This window comes from Chanos chanos, chromosome 9 (assembly GCF_902362185.1).
Source record: "Chanos chanos chromosome 9, fChaCha1.1, whole genome shotgun sequence".
NCBI lineage: Eukaryota > Metazoa > Chordata > Actinopteri > Gonorynchiformes > Chanidae > Chanos > Chanos chanos.
In genome coordinates, this window is record NC_044503.1 from 5,157,115 (window position 1) to 5,164,204 (window position 7,090).

The window sequence follows — 7,090 nt, forward strand, 5'->3', positions numbered from 1 at the left end:
AATCACATTTTTCTAAACTGATTGTTTTAGTTGTCACTGCATAATGAAAATTTCTAAAAACTGGAGTGCCAAACTGAAAAAAAAAACCGATACCAGTCTGACTGTCTGGTACGATTAGCATATACTGACGAGTGAAGAAGGTCACTGTTTGGTTTTTGACATTTTCATTTTTGGAGTAACTGAGAAAAAACATTCTTGAGAGGCATACTTTAATAAGGTAAGGAGAGTTCACCAGACTGAGAGAGTGTGTGGTTCTCACTAGGTATTTGGAGAGGGCGATACTTGAGTGTATAGTGTAATACTTTTGAGATGAAATATTTCAAAAATATTTTAGTTTGAAATGACAAAATTTCTGACATTTTTATTTACCGTAATTAAATTAATGAATGCATAGATAGCTAGATAAACCGCACTCTGACCCGGATAGTAAATATTGTCAAAAATGGCCATGGTTCTTTTCATAGATGAAACGACAGACAAACACAATGGATGAAAAACCATTTCGTTTCAAAGGGTAATACGAGTGACTCATTGATAGAAACATCACCTGATCCATGTGATTCATGTCTCACAGTTTTCTCGTTTGTTTCGAAGCATACAGTTTAAACAGAAAGTGAAACCACGAAATTGATAGCAAGTGGCTTAGCTTAGCCAGGCAGCATGCATCAGTGTTGGAGTAGTAGCTAACCTGCTAACTGCCTGAGTTTAGAGGCTGAAGCAGCACACTCGTCTACACTTTGTTGTCACCGTTTTTAAATACGCTTTTAATTTTTCTAAGTCCTGCAGTCTAAGAGGTGAAGAGACGTTCCTACGCCAGAGATAAGTTTGTCAATTAGCCAGGAAATTCTTACTGTGCTGAAGGTAAGCCAGAGAAGTTAAGAATTTTAGTTTCGGTTTAGTTCGTAACTGAATGGCTTACTCTGGCGCAAATACAAAGCCCGAGACTTTCTTAATTCTAGCCTGTCTTAGTTAAATCACATAATTAGGCTAGATGGGTTAAAGGTATTTCGCACGTCTTAAATTATTTGCACATCTAATTTCAAATGTCACTCACAGACTGTATTTGTCACATGTCAACACAGAAATGGAGATGAGTGTGAAAACTGAAGAGGAAGAGGAGGAGTTTGATTCATCAGCAACTGACAACCTACAACACAACGTGCCCGGCATTATTTTGGTCAAACAAGAACCAGAGGATTACGGAGAAATGATATTGAAATCAGAGAACACGGAACATGACTGTACAACTGAAATGTCTAAAAAAAAAAAACAAAACTTGTGCATTGTAACAGTCCACTATCACAGGAAGGTCCAGAGAAAGATTTTACTCTCCCAAAAGAAGAACCAAATGTAGTAAAAACTGCAGATTGGAGAGATGGAGCAATCTCCATGCTTCCTGCAGAGGTTGTCATTGAAACCGAAAACGATCCTACATCCACATCTGTGCGCAAACGTGGAAAGAACATGTCAGGGTTTGAGCACAATGTGCAAAAGCAGAAAAACAGGCAGAACAAAAAACAGGATCCTCAGCCTTTTCACTGCGATCTCTGTGGGAAAGATATCAAGCAGTTGCAAAGCTTTATGGTAAAAGCTAGTAAAATAATAACTAATAACATCTAGTTTAATTTTCCAGCCTTTTCCCCATTTTAAACAGTGCACTGCTCAAAGCTAGAGATTAGCAGCTTTAGAGCAACTGATATAAAATTACACTGTCTCCGTGATTTCCCCGGCAGGACCACCTTAGGATCCACAGCGGTGAAAGGCCGTTTGAGTGCTCAGAGTGCCATAAGTGTTTCGTTCGCTCTGCTGACCTCATCAAACACAAGTTAGTTCACTCGGACAGAAGACCCCACCCCTGCCCAGAATGCGGCAAATGCTTCAAGCTCCAAGCCGACGTGAGAAAGCACCAGGTGGTACACAAGGATGCTTTCCCCTGTCTCTGCGCCGTGGTGCGGTAAAGGCTTCAAAAGCGCAGCGTGTCTGGTTAAACACGAGAGGGTACGGTTGCCCCACCTGCGGCCGCTCCTTCAAATGGGAGGCGACGCTCGTCGAGCATCAGCGCGCTCACGGCGGAGAGCGGCCTTATCGATGCCCGGAGTTCGGCTGCGGGAAGAGCTTTACCCATCGCTCTACGTTTCTGCAGCATCAGCGGACGCACCAGACGCAAAAGCAGTTTCGATGCCAAAGCTATGCCCGAGGTTTCAACCATCGGTCCAGTCTACTGAAACACCAAAGCCCACACACACAAGGACACATCTGAGGAAGTAAAACAAGCAACCACAGCTACCAGACAGGGTCTGACCACCTTACACTATGGGAGAAAAAAGAGACTCTCTGTTCAGAGACAGAGTCTGTGTATCTAATTATGCAATAAAAAAAAGCACTTTGTACAAGTTTTGTTTCTTTCTTTACTTGGTTCCCTCCCCCAGAAGAGGAAGTCCACTGTAATTATTGTCATATATTGTCAAGCCCCGTACAATGGAGCCGAGTCTCTTTGTGTATTGTTGAATACTGAGAAGAAGTGTGATACTGCGTTGATTGCATTGTTAGATCTTAACTGTTTATTGAATGCTGAGTTTTGTTTGGCTCATTCTAGTAATGAAATACTTGAGTCCACTGTGAGGAGTCGCCTGGAAAAACTCCAAGAAACGGTATTTGGCATATCGCTCAAATATGTGAACTGAAATAAATTGACTTTTTTTTAAATAGAAACGGGACAGATTTGACCATATTTTCATATCTTAAAATGTAGCCCTGTTTAGATTAAAAAACTGTGAGAGTAACTTGTGTGGTGCTAGCAAAGAAAAAGAAAAGAATAGAAAAGAAAATGAGCTGTACACTTAAATTGCCTGACACATTAAACGTCAGAGAAACAGAAGTGCAGAAATACTCCTTTTTGTCAAAAATATAGCGTTGCCCACATAGCAAAGAAAAAAAAACACCCCACACACAATAGCCAATATAATTAGAACTCCAGTCGTGCACATCACACTAGACTGAGTTGAGTAAGTGTGTAGAGTAAGCAGGGATCTTCTCTGTTTGTGCGACTGAGTGTGTTACAGCAGGAGAGAAATGATGAAAAGCTCTATATAACTGACACTTCATTGCAGCACGGCCGGCCAACCAACCAACCAACACAGTTTGAATCCTGCTGCCATGGTTCTCTCCGCTAATAACACTAACTAAATCGCGGATCGTGGGCGAGCCACAGAGGTGTACGCGCAACTTTCGGTCCGACGGCGAGTCCCCATATGTGTGTTTTCGTTAGATAAAAATACATTCTGGGAGGTGTGTCTCAAAAACAACAACAAAACAAACAAATGTGCTCTTCACGTCTCATTTGCAGCCACGAGAAAACAGGAAGGACTGCCCTAAATCACAGGCCGTGTTGTAAACATGTCAGGGTGTCAAGAGTGTATGTGGTGCTGTAATATGGGAAAGGAGGGTTAGAATGAGGGATAGAGAACGACAGGCGAGAGAGAGAGAGAGAGAGAGAGAAAGAGAATTACAGGAGAGAGAATGAGGGACTGAGAGAGAGAGAGCTGGCACGCTGCCAACATGAACCCAATGACTCCCTTCTTCTCCCCCGTATTGAGGCCAGCGTAACAGGCTCTAGCCAAATGCCGCACTATAGAGCCAACTAGAGCACAGCACGAGTTTGTGAGGGTTTCACGCGTTGTTTTAACGCTCTCGTGCTTTCTGTAGCTTTTCTGACTGTCTTTTCTACCCTTAGGTTGTAACATTGGCACTCTGCTAAAAAAAAAGTCTCACGCCAGCTGAAACTCTTCCAGGTTGCATGCAAGGAGGACCAGCAGGACCCAAGGATGGTAAACATATTGTCTCTGTTTGAAACGCAGCCACCTGTTCAGGTGGATGTTCTTTTATGTCCTTGAAATCTTGAAGTCTAGAATTTGGAGCATATTTCCATTTTTCATTTTTGCTCTTCAGATTGACCTAATGCAAAAAAAACAAAACAAAAAACCTGAAGGTTTATTACAATAAAATTGAAATGAAAAGCTTATCGCCATCCTACGACATTTTCACATTTTCAGGGAATATATGGGACTAGAGAATACATGGGAATTTTAGTAATATAGATCAATAACAGGAAACACCTCTTTTGAATGATGAAAAACTAGGTCAATGCTGCCCTCTAGTGGGACAAAGAGGAACATGCCGTTTCTATTTATAGGCTAACACACTGTGGGACTGGGGGAGTTACCTAGTTCCTTGGGCTTAACGTCACTATTTCTTCTAAGGATATTTAAGGTGTGTGAAGAGGCTGTATACTAGGTAAGAATTAAATGGTGAGGAGTTTTCACCTTTAACATCTGCTCTATTTCAGAAGACGCAGCATAACTAGAGAAAAAAACCCTGTGTACGAACCAATACAGGTGGTAATGCACTGTACCATTAATAGGATTTACATGACAGACCAAGCTTACTCCACTACATGTCCAATAGCTCCTGCATGCAAAACACCAAAAGCCTCACTTGATCACATGCATAAAACTGATTGAGCTGAGTGACTGAATGATAATTGGCTAAACCATTTCATATTTACTATCATACAACTACTAAGACACACCCACCTCAAAATGGAAGTGCACTTCATAATATAGTGCTACAGAACCCTGTGACAACTTCTGATTTTATCCATCTATCTATCTATCTATCTATCTATCTATCTATCTATCTATCTATCTATCTATCTATCTATCAATCAATCAATCTATCTATCGATTTCTAATTTATCAGCAATTATGGCACATCCTGTCTGCATTACATTGTCCTACAAACTTCCCAAACTTTACCACTCCTCAGCGAATGCTGTGCAGGTATACTCTTATATTATCACTTGTTACCATTTGAGCATATTTGAATGCTTATATATTGAAAGACATAAACAAAACAGACAAATTGTTTAGATGGTTTTTGTGTGTGTGTGTGTGTGTCTTGTTTAAAATGTTTAAGCATTGTGGCCACTGTTAGATAACTAATGAAAGTATTCTATGGTGTGTTACTGAAATCAGTTATGTCACTGATACACCAGAGGAAGTCTAGTGAAAGAAAAAGAGAAAGATATTGGGGAAGGGTCAATGAGGAAGAACTGTAATGGCCACAGACAAACACCTCTCACACACCTTTCATCAAAACCAAAAAGGTCATCCAAAAAAAACCCCCAAAAACCAAAACAAACCATATCCAGACTGAAACGTATTTCAAGAGGACAGAGTAACATCAGAGGGACAAAAAGGTGAAAGGAGATTTCCAAGAATTTTATTGAAATATCAAGATAAATTTCAGTCTCAGTCCCTTATTGTTTTCTTCTTTTTGTCCCCGCCCCCCCCACCAAACAAAAAAAAAAAAAAAAGGAGAAAAAAAAAAAGCACGCTTTGGGTCTTAGCGTCATCATAATCATCATATTCGTCATAATCTTCCAAAGCATCCCCCCTCCTGCGTTTTGCTAAAAGAGCAGCACATTTTTTTGTGTGTGTCTTCATTAAATCATATGCAGAAACCTACACAACAGGTCCTTTTGGCACATTCTCCCCCTCCTTCACCGTCTCATGTACTCAACGGAAATTGATTTGGCCGATTTGAAACCCCCCCCCCCCCCCCCATATCGCGTTCAGTCTGGGTGTGTCTTTGTTTAGCGGCGTAACCCCCCGCCCCTCACGCCAATTCTCGAGACAGAAACACACGAGCTTTCAAGTGGCACCACAGTGATTCAAGTGAATGAATAGATCTAACAGATTCCCAGCACTGCTCCAGGTTTTCAGGTTCTGGCTAAACGGACTCCCGTTACCAATCTGAACCAGTCCGGGACACCCGGCGGTTAAGAATACTTCATACTATCGGGGTGTTAACCGTTTTGGAATTCCAGGGGTTTTTGTATCCAAAACAGATTCCCATTAACTAGTCCAACTCAATGTGAGTACAGGTCATTTATTTTCACCTTCAGGCAAAATAGAATTTCACATGGATGAAACATATCTTTTTTTTTTTTTTAATAACTTAATAACTGCAGATGAACGGAACCTTTTTCCCCCACTTTGATTAGGCAATTAAACAGTAACGCCACAGGTCTGACCTTTGATCCACTGATTAGAGGATCATCTGACCTGTCCTCCCCTTTGGAGTCAGTGCTGCTCTGGTAGATATTCGTAGTCGATGCTGGTAGGGTACACGCTCCTAAAGCAAAGGCCTGTGTAAATTAAAATGCTTGCGGATATCTGATCGGGCTTTTGTTTGGATTTGAACGCCTTTAATCAGCGGTATGACACTGAGATGCAAACAAACACTTGTCTTTCTTTTTTTTTTTCTTTTCTTCCCCTCTTGGGAAAAAAAGAAAAGAAAAAAAAGAAATGAAAAGGAGAGAGAAAAAAAAAAAAAGAGAGCGAGGGAGAGAACGCATTCACAAAGCATGCGCTGAAAGAGACGGACAAGGCGAAGGTGTCCGTGGCGGGTGGGGGTGGGGGTTCAGGTAAGAATACCAGCAAAAGAGACAGAACAAAGTGCTGAATTTTAATATCGACTTAAGAGAGGTCAGCAGCAAAGAGACAACTGGATGCGTCACCCAGAGTTGACGGAACAGTATCTGTTTTAGTTTTTTTTTTCTCCCCCTGTTCGCTTTCAGATCTCCCTTGACCAGATGCTGAAGTTTTCGACTCCTCATTCTGGGCCTTTAAAAAGAACACGTTAAAGGACTTGGGACACATCTTCTTAACAGATGTATGACCGAGGTAAACCGCTCCCGTCGGAAGAAGATTGAAGAACACTGATCCCTCGATGTGTAATAACAGTCGCCCATTGAAATTTTTAAGGTGGGGGGGGGGGCGGGCAGACAAGAGGCAGGGAGAGAGAGAGAGAGAGAGAGAGAGAGAGAGAGAGAGAGAGAGAGAGAGAGAGAGAGAGAGAGAGAGAGAGAGAGAGAGAGAGAGAGAGAGAGAGAGAGAGAGAGAGATAACAGTAGCTGGTTGTTGGCGACAAAAGTCAAGATAAGTCCCAAAACTTTTTGCAGGAAAAGCCAGAGCTCTCTGGCCATGCTGTGTTAATTCACTTCAGTTCCCTGAATGTTGTTTTTTTT